Source organism: Bemisia tabaci, chromosome 5 (assembly GCF_918797505.1).
Source record: "Bemisia tabaci chromosome 5, PGI_BMITA_v3".
Taxonomy (NCBI): Eukaryota; Metazoa; Arthropoda; class Insecta; order Hemiptera; family Aleyrodidae; genus Bemisia; species Bemisia tabaci.
This window is the reverse complement of record NC_092797.1, coordinates 22,635,878-22,653,769: the sequence shown is the minus strand read 5'-3', so window position 1 is coordinate 22,653,769 and position 17,892 is coordinate 22,635,878. Positions and strand designations below refer to the sequence as shown.

Genomic DNA, 17,892 nt, shown 5'->3' with positions numbered 1-17,892 from the left:
GCTCTCCAGCAATAGTGTGAGAAATCTGCGTAAATTTTTCCTAACAGCCGCTTTCACAGCGGTTCAACCATAGTTCAACCTCCAGTCAAATTTAATCAAATTTTGATGCTCCACAACATCTTTTGGATTCCAAACGTCCAGATTTAATAGAGATAAAATTGATCGAAAAACATAGCATGTGCGGTGAGACTATTGAACCTCTAGCGGATATTTTCTCGAATCACTTTCAGGAAGTGAAATGACAGTAAACAAGCCCAAGCTCTGTGTTTGTATGATTTGATGAAATGAGCGCGAAACTGAGAAAGCCTTCATTTTCATTAAAATGAATGGTTTCTGGAATGAATCCAGTCGACTTTTTAAACTATTTATCATTACAGCTACGCCATTTTTTATTTTATTTTAGTGCTGTGTATGACCTAAATATTTTGAAAACTAGTATTTATAATATGGGCAGAATTTAAATCAGTGCAGATGCAAATGTGTCTTTAACCAATATTTAATGTTATTGTAAATCTTTTAATGGCCAAGTTTTTCAGTGAAGTCTCAGTGACATAGTGTTGTGAGTGCTTTCAGCTTGGCGTCGTGCAATTGGATAACCTGCTGCTGGTATGTACCGAAAAACTCTACTTTTTCTTTTATCTCCCTTATTTGTGATCTAATTTTTATCTGCTTGTGAATGAATTGATTGTCGCAGCTGAAACGAACTCTGTATTGTCGTTATAGCAGCAATTGATGTGTATCAGTACAAAAACACGTAACTAATGTCATGTTGGCTCATAAAATTGCGTCTATCGTGAATTCCGAAATAAAAAGGATGTTTTTCGATTTAAATCTAAATCTTTTAAAGTAATTTTAAAATACTTAACTCGTGCGGAAATTCGTCGCTTGGCTGACAAAAGGGCGTAATTACAATTTAAGATGAGCCCTGGAAAGCATTACGTTAAATGGACGAAAGGGCTCATCGCGTATTGCAGTGATGCCCTTATGTCAAGGCGACGAATTGATGCTTGCGATGCAACGCAACGGCGAGCGTTTCACGGGTGAAAGAGGAGCCTTCATTCGTGCGAGATACCTCAACATATGCAAGATATTTCTCGTTGCATCCATCAACGGGGGAATTTGGGAATAGATCATCAATGATTATTCAAGAGTGACGGGGAAAAAAAGGGAATTGACCTTTGAACAGGGCAAGGATGGGCTGTTAGAACGTTTCTTTAATTTGTTTGTGCCTTCGGCATTACAATATTAATGAGGAATTACGTATTATGATATCGCGCAATTTTCGCGATGTTCAGATGAATTTCGCTTGATTCATTACTTTTTGACAGGTGGAAATAAAGTGAGCAACTGTTCGAACTACGGAGTAGGTATGCGGTGACCTGCAAAAATTGCAGGAAAATCTTAGGTTTGGGCTTTCTCAAAACTGACGTTTCTGAACATCTTGCTCGCGTCAATTAAAGAATCGCGTATATTCCGCAATCCGCAATGTTGAGGTGAAAATTGTGTGATATTTAGTGATCTTCATGAACCACTGGAAAATTCCCTCTCAGACCGCGCGAAATGTATAGGTAATTTTAAATGATTTTATGATTTTATCGAAACGCTGGAATAATCGCGTTTATTTCCGGCGATGTTGCGGTGATTATCGTGTAAAATCTCATTTATGTTTATAATATCTTAGCAAAAATCGCGCATTTCCCGCGATACTGACTACTGAGATGGGCAGCGTTTGATTCTTCAGGAGTTACCGAATCCATTGGAAATGCCGCGATTTTGAGATGAAACTCGCGTAATGTATCGATTCTTCACACGTGGAAATCAGGCGAGCAACTATTCGAACTCCGTAGTATGTAGGTATGTGGTATCACGCGAAATTGAAGGAAAAATCTAGGTTATCTTCTTTCTCGGATTACTGACTCTCGTGAAGATTTTGCTCCCATTGATATCCAAATCGCGCATTCTTCGCTGTATCAATTAAAAATTTTGGGATCTTGTGTGATCTATCTGAAACGCTTGAAATAGGCGTGTGTGTCGCGATATTGCTCTCCTATACTCTGGAGTAGGTACGTGGTATCACGCGAAATTGAAGGAAAATTTTAGGTTATCGCCATCCTGAATTACGGATGTTAACGAACATAGATCTAAAAATTGCGTATTTTCCACAATATCGAGGTGAAAATTGTGAGTTCTTAATGTTCTTACTCAATATTGAAAATTTGAGTTTATGCCGCTAATTTGAGATAGGACCGATTATTTTTTAATGATTTCACAAAATTCCTGGAAATTTCGCGCAGTTATCGCAATATTTCGAGGATTACACTATTTATACATATACTATTTTACATTATATTATTTTAACCTATTTTTTGCATTATCTCCAGAAAAATCACGCATTTCCCACGGCTTCGAAATTGAAAGCACGGAAAAGCTTAGGATATAGTGCATATACGCGTAATTCCTCATGGTTTGTTCGAAATCGCAAGAACAATCGTGAATTTCCGGCGATATCGAGATGAGAAATGAGTATTCGTTTAGAATTTCATGCATCCGCTGGAAAAATCACGCATATTAAGCGATGATGAGATGAACTGGACTTAAATTCTTCTGATTTCATGAATCTGCCGGAAATAACGCGTACACCTCGCGATTTTGAGATGAAACTTGCGCGATTTCCCTCTCCTTCACACGCGGAAACGATGCGAGCAACTATTCGAACTCCGGAGTAGGTATGTGGTATCACACGAAATTGAAGGAGAATCATAGCGCTTCTATCTGAAGTTATTGACGCTTATGAATGTAATGCTCGCATCGATATAAAAATCTCGCATTTACGGCGATATCGCGAGATGAAAAGTGGGTTATCGTGTAGGATTTCGTGCGTCTGCTGAAAAACTCACATATTCAGCGATAATGAGATGAACTGGACTTAAATTCTTCTGATTTAGTGAATCCGTCGGAAACAACGCGTACACCTCGCGATTTTGAGATGAAACTCGCGCGATTTCCCTCTCTTACACGTGGAAGCGATGCGAGCAACTATTCGAACTCCGGAGTAGGTATGTGGTATCACACGGTTTTGAAGGAGAATCATAGCGCTTCTATCTCAAGTCATTGTTGGTTATGAATGTGATGCTCGCATCGATATAAAAATCTCGCATTTACGGCGATATCGAGATGGAAAGTGGGTAATCGTGTAGGATTTCGTGCGTCTGCTGAAGTAATCACGCATATTCAGCGATAATGAGATGAAGTGGACTTAAATTCTTCTGATTTAGTGAATCTGTCGGAAACAACGCGTACACCTCGCGATTTTGAGATGAAACTCGCGCGATTTCCCTCTCCTTCACACGCGGAAACGATGCGAGCAACTATTCGAACTCCGGAGTAGGTATGTGGTATCACACGGTTTTGAAGGAGAATCATAGCGCTTCTATCTCAATTCAATGACGCTTATGAATGTGTGGCTCGCATCGATATAAAAATCTCGCATTTACGGCGATATCGAGATGAAAAGCGGGTAATCGTGTAGGATTTCGTGCGTCTGCTGAAGAAATCACGCATATTCAGCGATAATGAGATGAAGTGGACTTAAATTCTACTGATTTAGTGAATCCGTCGGAAACAACGCGTACACCTCGCGATTTTGAGATGAAACTCGCGCGATTTCCCTCTCCTTCACACGCGGAAACGATGCGAGCAACTATTCGAACTCCGGAGTAGGTATGTGGTATCACACGAAATTGAAGGAGAATCATTGCGCTTCTATCTCAAGTCATTGTCGCTTATGAATGTGATGCTCGCATCGATATAATAATCTCGCATTTACGGCGATATCGAGATGAAAAGCGGGTAATCGTGTAGGATTTAATGCGTCTGCTGAAAAAATCATATCACGCATGTTCAGCGATAATGAGATGAAGTGGACTTAAATTCGTCTTTTTTAGTGAATCCGTCGGAAATAACGCGTACACCTCTCGATTTTGAGATGAAACTTGCGCGATTTCCCTCTCCTTCACACGCGGAAACGATGCGAGCGACTATTCGAACTCCGGAGTAGGTGTGTGGTATCACACGAAATTGAAGGAGAATCATAGCGCTTCTATCTGAAGTTATTGACGCTTATGAATGTGATGCTCGCATCGATGTAGAAATCTCGCATTTACGGCGATATCGAGATGAAAAGCGGGTAATCGTGTAGGATTTAATGCGTCTTCTGAAAAAATCACGCATATTCAGCGATAATGAGATGAACTGGACTTAAATTCTTCTGATTTAGTGAATCTGTCGGAAATAACGCGTACACCTCGCGATTTTGAGATGAAACTCCTTCGATTTCCCTCCTTACCGCTTACCGCCTTACCTTGCTCGGCAATATGTGGCTGAGTGTGAGCTTAAATACGCAACTTCGAACCCGTTTTTCTTGGTATGATATAATTTCTAAAAACATGGGTAAATTACTATGTATCAAGTATCATTTCTACTTTTAAAAAATGCAATAATTAAAAATTAATGAAAGTGAACAAGCGCATCGTGTGTTGGTGTCATTTAATGCACCTCATCAGTGAATATTCTACCTCATTTCTTCTATGTGCCTAACGTATAGTAATAATAATATAGTAATCGTTCCATCTTCTGTTTCAGGATTGACAGTTAGGAGCCTCTCATAAGGTACGTAGATTTAATTTTCTAGATTGACACAATCTCTGTTTACTCAACCGTACAATTTTCCATGTCAAATTTTAAATGGATTAATTTCACGAGGACCAATTGGATCTGAAATAATTGTCGTTTAAAATCTTTTCTCGCTATCATCATGAAAACAGGTTGTGAACTCTGAAGTAACTGATTATCAAACTCTCGGCTGTTAGTTATTTCTTTTTCTAAAACTAGGACATCCATGCACACAAACTTATTTGTCGCACTATGATGCCGATGCCCACTGGCACTGTATAGGACTCCGTACCGCCGGCTGATTATTGAAATTGATGAACAAAGATGACATAGACAAACGGGTGGTTGCGATGGACTAGTGAGATAGATAATAGACTAACTAACCTAACCCACGAGAGACCCTCTTTAGTCCATCATTTTCTCCCTGCCCATTTCATTGTCTATCAATTTCAATGATCAGCCCAGCCCGCTGGATCTAACACCAGCAAATGAATGGAGGATTTCCCTGAGCCTGAAGAAGGTACTTTTGACGTTTTGCTTTTGCGAAAAACAGCAAAAAGTAGCGGGCGCCGATAGAAAGTAGCCTTAATAGCAAAATCGTGGAGAGATAGAAGAAGTAGGAGAAAAATGAGGAAGAGAGAGGATGAAGATATTTTATAAAAATATGATATAACGAGGAGTAGAAAAATAATCAATAAAATATAATAAACTAAGATAAAATTATATAAAATCTGACGAATTGAAATAAAAGTAGTAGGCTACGTCCCCTGATAGCTTCGCGGTGCAGCCCCCGAATTCGGGTTTCAGGCGTTAAGCATTACAACGTTACATAATCCGTCGATTTTATAATACAGGTAGAGAAACTAAGTTTAATAGAATTTGAACAAGCAAACTTGTAAGTGCGGATTTAAAATTGATGTTTTCCGCCTTTTACTAAACAACGTCTCATCATAACTAGTGCAATAAAACAAGATACAAGGCTAGGTTTTGGTTTTCCACGCGGGACGCCGTTCTGTGGTAAAAAGTTCCGCGTTTAGCCACCGCAGCAGCACCAGCACGAGCTGCATGCGCAGAGGAGCAAGCGGTTGCCGCTCCGATGCATTTGTCGAATTCTCTTCAGTTGGCGATTTGCTTTGGTGCCGTAGGGACCGTTGCACGTGCCGCCAGGTTCCAGGGTTAGCTTGCTTATCGTGTATTGAGGTTGTTACGGTTTCGTTTCAGAAAAATCTTTGGATATTCGTGTCTCTGTGAATCACTCATTTAACTTTTTAGCAGTGTCTCTTCTCTGAAAGTTAAAACGGTCAAACCTCGCGAGGAAATAGTGCTTCTGCTTTCCTTGGAAAGTCTAGTTTACTTACTTATTTACCTTCTCGATTCGGCTTTTATATTGTGTTAATATTTACCCCCAAGTGTGTGATTGTGTCTCTGGTTTGATATTGTCAACTTTTCTGAAGTGTGTTTTGCATTCTCCCGGACAACTGTGGTCCTTCGTTCTTTTCTCGCGTGTTTTGTTGACTGTATTTTAAATCAATTCTAAGTGTCCTGTGGAAGTGTCAACGATTCTTGTTGTCCTGCCGCACGTTTATCATTGGAATAAGTCTACTTTGGAGAACGATTCATCAATCTGAAGGTACATACCTTATTAACTTCCTATGCTTTAACACTGTGCTTAAGCATTGCGTTCTTGAAGACGCCCAAAACCGTAGTCAAGTTATTCGACCCGAGACAAACTCGAAATGAAAAGTATGTATCGAAACGAAATAAAGCGAGACTTAGAGGCACGGAACATTGAAAGTCTTAGAGAATCATCCGTTGGCTATCAGTTTCGCTATCGTAAAGATGTTATCCAAGTTCAGAATTTTCAGGGATATTAAATTGGATCATGGGATAGTTTGTCAGAGATTAAAAGAGGTTCAAATTGCATCGTTGTTCGTTAAGTTTATGTAGATTTATCTGAACTGTTTTGCCCAATGTTATTAAATGAGCATTAAAGTAGATACCGCACATCTTCCTTAAGAGTCTTCCTAAAACTACCCAAAGTTTACGTCTTGCTCTTAAATATTTTGAATCCTAGTATATCTACTCTGCCAGTTATACCCGAAACAAGAAGGATTTCCTATCTAATTCCCACACCAAAAAAAGTGCGCTGCATCCACCATCCTAAGCTCATTTTACAAGTTCATCTAAAGCTCATTGTTAGTATCACCTCCCTGTCTTTTCAGTAGATCTGCCGCATTATTTCATCCAATTTTATGTCCAGCCATGAAAAATTAGTTTTTAACTCAAAACTAAATACTCTTCTTTATGTGCATTTGATCAATCTTCCAAGCTGCCTCTCTTTTTTGTTGGTCACATCAAGTATAAAAACAGGATATGTCGTGTAAAACACAGGGGTTTTTTCTTCTTCTGCTTGTGTATGTGAGGGCGTGTGTGTGTAGATCTTAGTATGATCACCTTTGTTTTCCGGATCTCTTCTCTCGACAATTGTAAGTAAATGAAGGAGGTTGGAGTAGGAGACAAGTAGATTGAAGGAATGTCCCTTCGATTTAGGTACTCGTTTAATCTCAAACTATTGGTAAAAAAGAGGGGGGGGGGGTATGAATGAAATTGAAAACAATTGGATTTTAATCATCATCGCTAGTACCTATATGTATATGCCTGCTTCTTATTCCATCGATCTATTCCGTAAAAAAAATCGCGTATTGAATAATTTCATCCAAAGGAACTATCAAGCGCGAGAATCCTTTGGATACAGTGACCGTTGATTAAATGCATTCGTAAATATATCCTTATAAACGCTTTAGATACCCCACAATCAGAACATGGGTGAAAGACGTTTTTGTCGCCGCGCCGCACAATGAACCGAATCAATGGGAGAGGTCGGACATTCATTTTTTTTACTAATACTATACAAATTTAGATGTTTATTTCGTCAAAGTTAAGGGGTGATTCTTTTGGAAAATTCACCGAGAAAACCAATGGGACCATTTTTAAGACCTCAAAATTTTGTAAAATCGGAGTTATGAGCTTTTAATGTTTCAAAATTTTGTCCGACCTCTCCCGTTGACTCGATCCACCGTGCGCCGGAAGCCGATTTCGCTTAATTTCGAACAAATGTTCTCGCATGGCTGTATGAACTCGCAGTGCCAGGGAGCAACGATTTCCTGCGCAGGAAGATACGGAGAGAAATTGCAGGGCGTGTTGCTGGCGTTCTCCTTTGGGTCCTTCCTGTGCGCGGCGCGTGTACCTCGGTGACTCACTGCCGGCAATAAATAACAAGCCCGGCTTCTCGTCGGGTGTTTGAACTCGCCAGGGACAGACACGAGGAGCCGGACGAAAAAAGTCGATGCTTGACGAAATCTGACGTTAACATCACCCAACCCATGCCAACGCTCCTGCGGACTTGGCCTCGTATCGCGGCGAAATCTCGAAAACACAACGTGGTTTGCTGCCGTGCTAAGGAAGAACGTCGCATAAGCCATCAGGCATTGCCAAATTTCCCTCGGCAACGTTCATATCGCGGCGAAATCTCGAAAAAACAACGTGGTTTGCTGCCGGGCTAAGTAAGAAAGTCGCTTGAGCCATTGGGCATTGCCAAATTTCTTTCGACAAATCACGAATTTTCACGAAAGTTTGTGAATATTTTTCCTCCGATTTTCCACAGGATTACGTGAATCATTGATCTATAAAGTCTGAAAAGTGCAAGGAAAAATATTCATGAATTTCTTTTGAAGTGAATATTTTCACGGAAGAAATTTGGCAACATTCGAGTGTTTTTACGACGTTTTTACTTAGCACGACAGTTTGGGCCTGAGACGACGTTTTGCGCGGGGCGCCCGTCACCGCGGACGCAGATGTTACAAGATTCGTTTATAAAACGCGGTTATTTATGGTGACGCAAATCGAGATATTTAAGTTGTATGGCAACAACCACTTCGCTACGTTGTCACATTGTACGAGGAAATCCGAATAATACTTGGCGTTGTTAGAGATGTGAATATTAGGGAGGAATCTTGTTCCCGGGGCTTTTTTCGGACTCACCTCTTCTAAAATGCACAGGAAGCTCATAAGATCCTGGGTTTACGCTGGATACTCATCCTGTCGTGTCGCTGGCTTCTTTGTCGGTGGAAGCGCTCAGTGCGTGCTCAACAACCAACAAGAAAGGTAATTTAAAAAGGTTGAGTGGTGGAGTCCCGAAAGTACAAGTTGCCACCTATTGCCGGGTAGCAAGGGAAGAGCCTCTTTTTACTTACTTGTCCTTTGAAAAAAAACAAGCTCTTATTTATGCTGGGGACAGTGTGACGATTGGTGCATACAAAATTTCCTCTCTTAGTAATAACTTTGCTACTTAAGATCCTCAGTCCTCTGGTCCTCTCTAGAGGCTAAATGGAGGCCCTCTAGAGCTCTACGGCTGTACCTGTGCTCTCAGAGCTCTATCTAGGTAACGGTAATAACTTTTCCCTTCGAGGAATTAACATTTCAACGTATTTGCGCTAAAAGAACGCAAATACTATGTACACAGATCTCTATCAATATGGAGGCGTTGTTGAGATTTCTTTGCGCAAAACTAATCGCAAATCTAATAAGTTACCCTATCTATCTGCATGTATACGAAAACCTCTGTTAGGCTCATCCCACGGCGCAAGATTAGGAGGATCCATTCTGGGTTTAAATTTTCAAACATGTAGGTGCGCCTTGCTTTGAAGCGATTCGTCGTTTGAATAAATGAATAAAATTACCGATTTGAAAAAAAAAATGGATGCGCTATACGTTTGAAAACGAGTCGCGAAGAGAAACATGATGACAAGATATTCGGAGAGCACCTTCGCAGAAAAACATAACCCTCGCCTAATCGTCTCGAATAATCGGAACCCCAAATAATGGTGACTCCATCCCAATTTTGTCGTTTCCCCGAGTAAGAACGTTACTTACCTCATGTTCAAAGTTGCGACATTTTTACCAGGACAATGTTGAACTTTTCCCACTGAAATTCTCACAATTTTTTCCCGAAGATCAGACACAAAAGTAAGAAAAGTTTAGGATGGTAGTGCCACTGCCAGATTCATATTTTTGAAAAAATTGCATTAGGTGCGTACGCTTTGCAAAGCCTTGTCTCCACGAGAAGTTTTCATGGGATTTGTTTAGTTGCGTACGCTTTGCAAGGCCTTGTCTCCATGAGACGTTTTCGTGGGATTAGTTTAGTTGCGCACGCTTTGCAAGGCCTCGTCTCCACGAGACGTTTTCATGGGATTTGTCCCAAGTTCTAATCTAATCAAAAAAAAAAAAAAAAAAAAAAAAAAAAAAAAAAAAAAAAAAACATTTTTAGACCTTTCCGGTTGAAATTTTTCGGGCGAGCTCTCGGTCTATAAGTTGGAGGTGAATTTCGTTGCTTTGTCCACGAAACGGCGGCTTGTTTCCCACTACGATATAGTTTGACGCGCATTTCACTCTCTCGGCCTGGCAACGTCGGTGGCGAGTCCCAGTTGGCGCTCCAGCCCATTTCTGAATGGCAATAAAAAACGGACCCGCGGAGACCCGCACGCGCGGGCCGCGAAACATAAACAGCGGCGGCGGCGACGCGTCCGTGGCCGGGGTCGGCGAGCCCGGGGTTCGGGGCCGGCCGGGGGAGCAGGCTGCCTGGCTGGAGGAGGCGCGAAGTTGCCCGAGCCCGCCAGACGAGACGGGCTTTGACGGAATTCCGCGGATTCCGGGCTCGGCATGGTCGCCTCCCAACGTCAAAACAGGACCCGCTCGATTAAGTCATCATATTAAGACGACACAACCTTACGTGAGAGCATCCTCTAATGCGTCCTGCGTTAAATCATTTTACGCTCGAATTTAAATACAGCCCTCGACATGGGTGGAACCATGCCGTGCTAAGTAAAAACGCTGTATATGCATTCAAATGTTGCCAAATTTCTCTCTCGAAAATAGTTATTTTTGAAGAAAGTCATGAATACTTTCCCTTGAGTTTTGCCAGACTTTTTAGATCAAATTACAAACAAAATCCTCTGATAAATCGGAGGAAAAATATTCTCCAATTTTCCTGTAAATTTGTGATTTGTCGAAGAAACTTTGGCAACGCCTGATGGTACATACGGCGTTCTGCCTTAGCATTGCAGCAGAGGCCGTACGTAGTCATAGCCCTTTCTTAAACAGGCCCCTTTGTTAGGATGCACCGTACCAGACCAGGTATATATCTCTTTTGCGATGTCCAAAAATCTTCGCTTCAATTTAATTTATTGAATGAAAACGAATCAATATCATACCTTTTAGTCCTCACAGCGTTTTCTTCGCATAGAGAGGAAGAATCTCGGAAGTTTCTAAGAATTGACGTCGAGTTGTTTTCAAGTAGTCTCGTTAATGTGGTTTCGATTGTGCTTGTGGGAGATTCAAAAGCCCTCAAGATAGCATCGGATAAAAGACACTTTTTGGAGACTGCGAGTAAAATGAAGCAGTCTAACTTCGAAAATGTGTCCTTGAAAGGATTATGCAATGATTTACAATTACTTTAAAATTCAAAATGCGAAAGAAAACAAACCGAAAGTTTTGGATTTAATATAATGTAGGTACGTTTGCACCTACCTCAGTTAAAGACCTTTCCGACCAAACAGCATGTACCCATGTCAACATTGCTAAGATTGTGCATACTCTCAACTGTTTACTTGGTAGAGAGCTGTAATCTCTGTTTCGGAATTTTTCTGAAATTTTCTTTCTAATATTCTAAATATTTAGGCAGAGAAATGTATAATGTGGGTGATTTCGGATACAAACTTGTAAAAAAAGGAAGAGTCGTACAATCCTAGCGACGATGCCACGGGTATACATATGATGAGTGGTCAAAAATGTCCTCATTTGTCAAAATCGTAGTCATAGAATTCAGAGAAAAAATGGTGGTGTCCATGCAAATGAATGCATTGAATAAACTGCATTGTGACTTGATGAGTTTAAACATTAAAATAATCTAGAATCTAAGCATTGCGGTCGGATATTTTTCTCGCGTGTTCCCCCTGACTTTACCGGATCACGAAAGAAGTTATGTATCTTCGTCAACTGCATTGCCGCGACGCGCGCATCAAGGCTTGGGGGAGATAACGAAGCTTTTGATAACTTTTGCACTATTCGGTTCAAAGTAAAAGCTCGGCGAAGTCCATTGCCAAGCGCATGTGATGCAAAAGTCAAAGTTTCAAAACTTTCTGCGAGTGGACGTGTTTCCGTTATAATGTTGATGTGTTTAGGGACATGATCGTGTGGTGGGGGACTCTTGCACTGCCGTGCTAAGGAAAAACGCTGTATGATCCTTCAGACGTTGCCAAATTTACTTTGAAAAATCACGAATTTTTGGAAATGTCTGTAAACATTTTTCTCCCAATTTTTTTAGAGAATTTAGTTCGTTATTTGATCTTAATTGTCCGAAAATTTCAAGGAAATATATTCCTTATTTTCTTTAAGAATAAATATCTTCGGAGAAGAAATTCGGCAACATTCGAATGATCATACGGCGTATTTCCTTAGTGCGGCAGTGTAGACCTTGCGCTCCGGTTCATACCATAAAAGAGACAGATACTGTATTTTTTTGCGATAAGTGTTACAGAAATTCTTAGTCGCAAAACGCCAAAACTCTGAATTTTTTGTGTATGTTCCTTATAATCTTGGGCAAATTCACAAAAAGTTTAAGGGCGTTAAGTAGTTACGTTTTCTCTGTAAAAAATTAAAGTTGAGAGAAAATTCGGCAACGTTCATCGTCGTCAGGTTGATTCCGGTTAAATCGTGGCAACGCAGCAGTGGCGATTCTTGAAAGTTGACAGCAATGTTTTTCATCCATTTAAATCCATAAAAATATATCGATTTTGGTGATTCAAGCTGCCGTCTCAAGAATCGATTATTTTACATTCATTCAAATGGAAGGAAAACAGTGTTGCCAACCTTCAAGATTTGCCTTTAAATGCAGGAATAATGTCTGCTTACCAAGTTTAATTAGGAGGGAGGTATTGAAGTCTGTGACGTGTCCGTGTATGTTTTCATCGTTAAGATTTTACTGTACATACAGTTATTCCTGGGTATGTCTGTAGAATCGTTTCTATGAAAGCGCCTCCGTTCAACCGTTTCTAATTTTATAGAGATCGTCTCATTTTTCCCGCGAGCTGAAATAATTTTTCAGTCGGTGTTGCATTGTTTTGACCCAATTTCAGCGGCGGTTTTAGTCTTCCGAGTGGATGAAGTTGGAGCGCGGCCGATTGAAATCCATCGGTGGCGGTAATTACGGGTTCTTTTTCTTTTTAAGTTGTTAGCGAGGTTTTACTGCAGCGCGGCGCTAGAGCGCAATCAAGAATCCCCCCTTGTTGCCAAGTGGAACGGGCACGAAACAGCGTCAAATAAATAAACCCAACTAGATGTCTACTAGGTAGATGCAGCACTGAGGTTTGAATATTCGTGTAATCTGGGACGGCGGTAATAACTGACGAGCTCCTTCGTGTAATTAGTTATGCAATTTGAGCCATTCGAAGGTAGAAACTATTTTATCGGTCTTGGAAATTATTCGGCGTACCGTTTCTTTATTCTTTAAGAGACGAACTCAATGCAGGCAGCGCTAGAGGGTACGATCGATATTTTGCTTCAGCTATCAAAATCTTCAGCAGTCAAAAAATTGATGTGACTAAATCCAAATTTTAGTTTTTGAAGCACACCGGTGTAACTGAAATTGGCTTATTTAATTTTCTCAAATGAATAACGAGTTGAAACTGCTTTAATTGTATCAGCTGTTCGGACTAAGAGATAACACAACTCCCCCGATCGAGCCAACTTGCGTTTTGAGCAAGCTTTCCTCCAGGATTTCTCAATTTACTGCGTAACCAAAAATTGCTTTTTTAAGACGGATTTTAAAATTCTCGGGCATCTTTACAAATTGTAAGGCAATTTAGGAATTTCCATGTTTACAGTCTTGGAAAGTACAGCATCCTCTTCTTTAGACACTCGGAAATCGTTGAGGAATCAGGGTTCTTCGCTGCCTCGCTAAGGAAAAATGCCGTATGCGCATTCGAGAGTTGCCAAATTGCCCCAAATAAAACATGTATTTTTGAGAAAAGTCTTGCGTATTTTTCCCTCAAAGTTTCAGACGTTTTAGATAAAATCGCGAACAAAATTGTCTGAAAAAATCAAATATAAATATTCACAATTTTCCTAGTAAACTAAGTTTTCTTGGAAGGAAGTATGGCAACGTCTAAGGGCTTATGTCACGTTGTTCCTTAGCACGGCAGTTCGGGTTAGAGTCCCTTTATATCTAGAGTTAAAACAACTCGATTATCAGCTGACTGGCAGCCGGCCTTGGCTGGCAAACGAGTGCACCCAAACGAACGATATTGAGGGATAAGGATAAGGAATCCTGCGAGACGTCTGTCATCCAAAAACAACATCAACAAAATTGATCAATTTCAAAGAAAATGAGATTGGTTTATGAATAATTGCTTAATCTATTTTCATTTCGGACCGATGGTAATAACAATTTAATCTTGATAAACCACAATTAGGTGATATTTTCATTATTTTTGTCCACATTCAAGTTACCGCCGTCTTGGTGCACTCGTTTGTGACTCCATGAGCAAGAACCAATCAGAATTGGATTTTTTTTTTTTGGCCACTCTCAGCCCTACCAAAAGTGAGTTGTCGTAACTCTGGGTATAACGGGACTGTAGTTCGGGTGGGTGAGGAGATGTAGCTTTTGATTTGACAACGGCTGGGCGCGACCGGGAGTCGAGACGGGAGCCGCACAATACATAATTCGGTCGGCAACAATCCCGCCACTCATTAGCGGGATCGGAACGATTGCAGTAGCCGTGTGATGAAGTGAGTCATGCTGCGCCTTGCCGCGCCGCGCGCCGGCCCGTGCCGTAATGGCTGCGGCTAAGCTCGCAAAGTTGGGAAGTGTTGAGGCAAGAGACGAAAAGACGAACGCCGTTGGAGAGAGAAAGAAATAAAACGAAGAGATGAATCGTGTGTTCGCGACTCTGTGAGTCATGACCCTGTTAAATGGGCTGCATTGACTCGCCGTCGCCGCCGATTCGGCGTTGGAGAACCCTCGACGTTGCCGCCGGTCCTCATTCTCGTGTTGTGGCAATACTGCTTTTCGTTCTTTATTCTAATGCATGTAGAATTCATCGATTTTTATTGTAGGAGACTGCCTCCACCGGTGTTAATAGGTCCTCAGCAAATGGCTAACATTTCTTATGCAACAGATCTTACTTAACGCCTTGATGCAACTATTCGTGCTCAATGGATGTCTCTGTTGCATACGCACAAGGATGAAGGAGCTACGTCTCTTCCGAAGAAGGCTTGTGCGTAACGCGCCTGTACGAGTTATTGTCGAGAGTTTCTTTTTCTATCGGGAAGAAATAACTCAGAACGAACTACTGTGAACTTTTGAATAACTTTCGACGGAAAGGTATCTCTTTGGACGGTTGGACACTCCTTTCTCATATATATAGGGAGATTGCGGACATGTCAGTAATTTGGAGCTTAGGTCATGGAGCCTTAGGGCCTAAAAGGGCAGCCAACCCTCTACCATAAAAAATGTCGCTGCCAATCTTTAGATCCCAATATCATACCAAGATTGTCAAGTAGGTCAATGAATAAGCGCTCTTCCGCAAAAACGACTAGAATTTAACTAACCAACTAGAATTCCAAAACTAAGTCCAATGGGTGCTTGACAAACGACGGGTCGTAACAGTAATTGAAATGAATCACTCCAGATAATTTGAATCCATAAGTTGGCTGCCCCCTTGGGCCCGAAGAGTACCTTGACCTAACTTCAAGATTACCAACACGTCCGTACTCTCTGTATATAGGCACTCTATTTTCAACATCTTCTAAAACGAATTTTTTTTAGTGTTCCGAACCTCTTTGGGAAGTTCTGTCCCGGTTTGTGTCATCAATCATCAACACCAGTGGACACCGTTGTTACCAGATTCGACCAATCAGATTCGTTGGTTTTCGATAGGTCGAACCTTTTTAAGAACCACCTCGCGAGGTGGTACCAAAATCATGCACCAACGTTGCGATTCGTTAGTCACTGAATCGGTAGTTCCGAGCTCAAATAGACAGCTCGGACGTTCGGGCACAAAAGTAGTACCGAACCCCTAAATAAAATTCGCTTCTAGGGAGGTCCTCGTGTTCATCAACTTCAGCCCTATCATCTCAAACCATCATTCCCTCCGCCTCTAATACCTTGCTCTACACTGACTACAAGAGACGACACGTGCTGCGCATTACAGTAAAAACGCGAGGCTTTCCATTAAGGCAAAGCAAGAATTCCTGAATTGCGCGGCGATGGTGGAGCAGTGGACAACACTGACATGGCCTCGGACTCATGTCAGACGCGTCGGCCTGTACCCGTGCCCTAACTGCCCCGTGGCCCCCGGCCCATCCTCCGGTTTCGCAATCGCCACCGCGTTTGCATCCTCGTGCACGCTCCACGCGCGGAAATTGCCGTCTCCCCGGAACGCGACGCGTCCGCCACTGCACTACCACCACCGCCGCCGCCCCAAGCCCCGTCATAAGTTCCATTGATGAGACGGACGCGATCGCGATGATGCAGCGAGTGGCAGCCTCCTCCGCTTCTCGCCCAGCCTCAGTGGCCGACGCCTACTGGACCGAGTGAACGTGAAAAATCGGACAAAATTCGAAAACTTACAAAGCTTATGGTTTCAGAAGTACGAAACAAAATAGTTTAAGCGTGGCTCCATTGGTTTTTTCGTGAAATTCCTCTCCTCTGATACACCCCCTGATATTTAAATTATGACGTCATTAACATCAAAATTCGTAATTTTTGCCAAAAATTTTATGTCCTACCTCTCGAATAGCTCGATCCACTACTGTGCGGCGCAAGCGTGCCGCTCCTGCCAGTCAACGCCCGCGACAAGCATCGTCTGCTGTCAGCTCGCTCTTGAATGTTGAGTCACGCAAACGGTAATACCGCGCTATCGAGCAAGCTGAGATTATTTGGACTTCATTTTTGAAATTAGGAACTACAATTTCGGGTTATTTTATGAAGCACATACGAGTGCAAGGAACTCATGGTTCTTTTTAAACTGATCGTGAGCCAGACATTTTATTAGTTTCTAATCGCAAGGTGTAGTTCATTTTAACTTCGCGAATTACCTACACAGTCAAAAACCTCCTTGTCATGGTTACTTTCGGTTACTTTTTTTTTCAACCAAAATCTTCACGTTAGGTACTTCAGATCAACCCAAAGGATTTGTGTGATCGACCAAATTTTTGGTGAAATCGATCGAAACTGTAGGTTACTCTGAGTCTGGAACATCGGGGCATGAAAAAAGTGTCCTGCTGATGTAATGTGCTATTGTTCCTCCCGAAACGAAGCCGACTGGAAGGTGGGCCGACTTGCGAGTGGCTAGCGCGATGCGATAGCCAATGCTATTTAGATTCGATTCTGGCAGCTCCCGTTTGGTTTTTGACAAGGCTCCAAATTGTTAAAACCCAAAGATTTAGTGAACGTAACTCAATCCCTCAATGTGTTAGTAAGAAAAACTAAACAAAATATTAACCGCGCATTTAGGTTACATTCAGTTCTACTTCCCATATTATAGCACAAAATGCCCGTTAATTTTGGCCGTATCTACAATCCATTCAAGCGACATTTCGGAAAGGACAGAGAAATTATGCAAAGTCGGCAAATTTTACTCCACCTTGAATTGTCAGCAACTTTTGCCGTTGATCCTAGAATTTGCTTTTGTTTTGTCGAAGTCTTTGCACGCATTGCTAGTTTTTACCAGGTTCGACGATAAAAAAAGAGAGCAAACCGAAGAATTTGTACTGAGAAGGCGGCTCTCTAAAATTCATCGGTAGGTAGTGAACCAGTGGGAGTCGTACCGAAGATGATATTCAATTTCAAGGGGCTGCTCGGCAACCATGCAGCGATTTGAGTGACTCATGGCTAGAATTACGTGATTGATTTCAAATGACAATTTATTTTTTGCTATTGAATGCTTTCGTCTCAATTTTATTGAGATTGTTTATTTTTAGTGGTCGTATGAGGGAACTGAAGAACCGTCCTTGGACAAGAAACTGACGAACATGCGTGTCCTTTTGCTATAGTCATGTCCGGAAGCATGTCTTCCGATTCCGATTATCAACTGTTTTAATGTCGTCATCGGGGGAGTTATAAGTACTAGATAAAGCAGGAGTTTAGCAATGCACCATTGTAGT

The 17,892-nt window shown here is 41.5% G+C and overlaps 1 protein-coding gene across 5 annotated transcripts in view; it reads left to right on the top strand.

Annotated features, from left to right (window-relative positions):
• Nucleotides 1-549: 549 nt before the first annotated feature.
• The window catches only part of LOC109036555 (uncharacterized), a 426,442-nt gene continuing 409,099 nt past the window's right edge, over nt 550-17,892 (top strand). For 3 of the 5 annotated variants that reach the window (XM_072300431.1, XM_072300429.1, XM_072300434.1), the window contains exon 1: nt 5,778-6,301. The gene's annotated coding sequence lies outside the window, so the exon portion shown is untranslated. Of the gene's footprint in view, nt 607-4,641; nt 4,669-5,776; nt 6,302-17,892 lie in introns of those variants that run through there. The other 2 variants (XM_072300430.1, XM_072300436.1) reach the window with 2 other exon arrangements.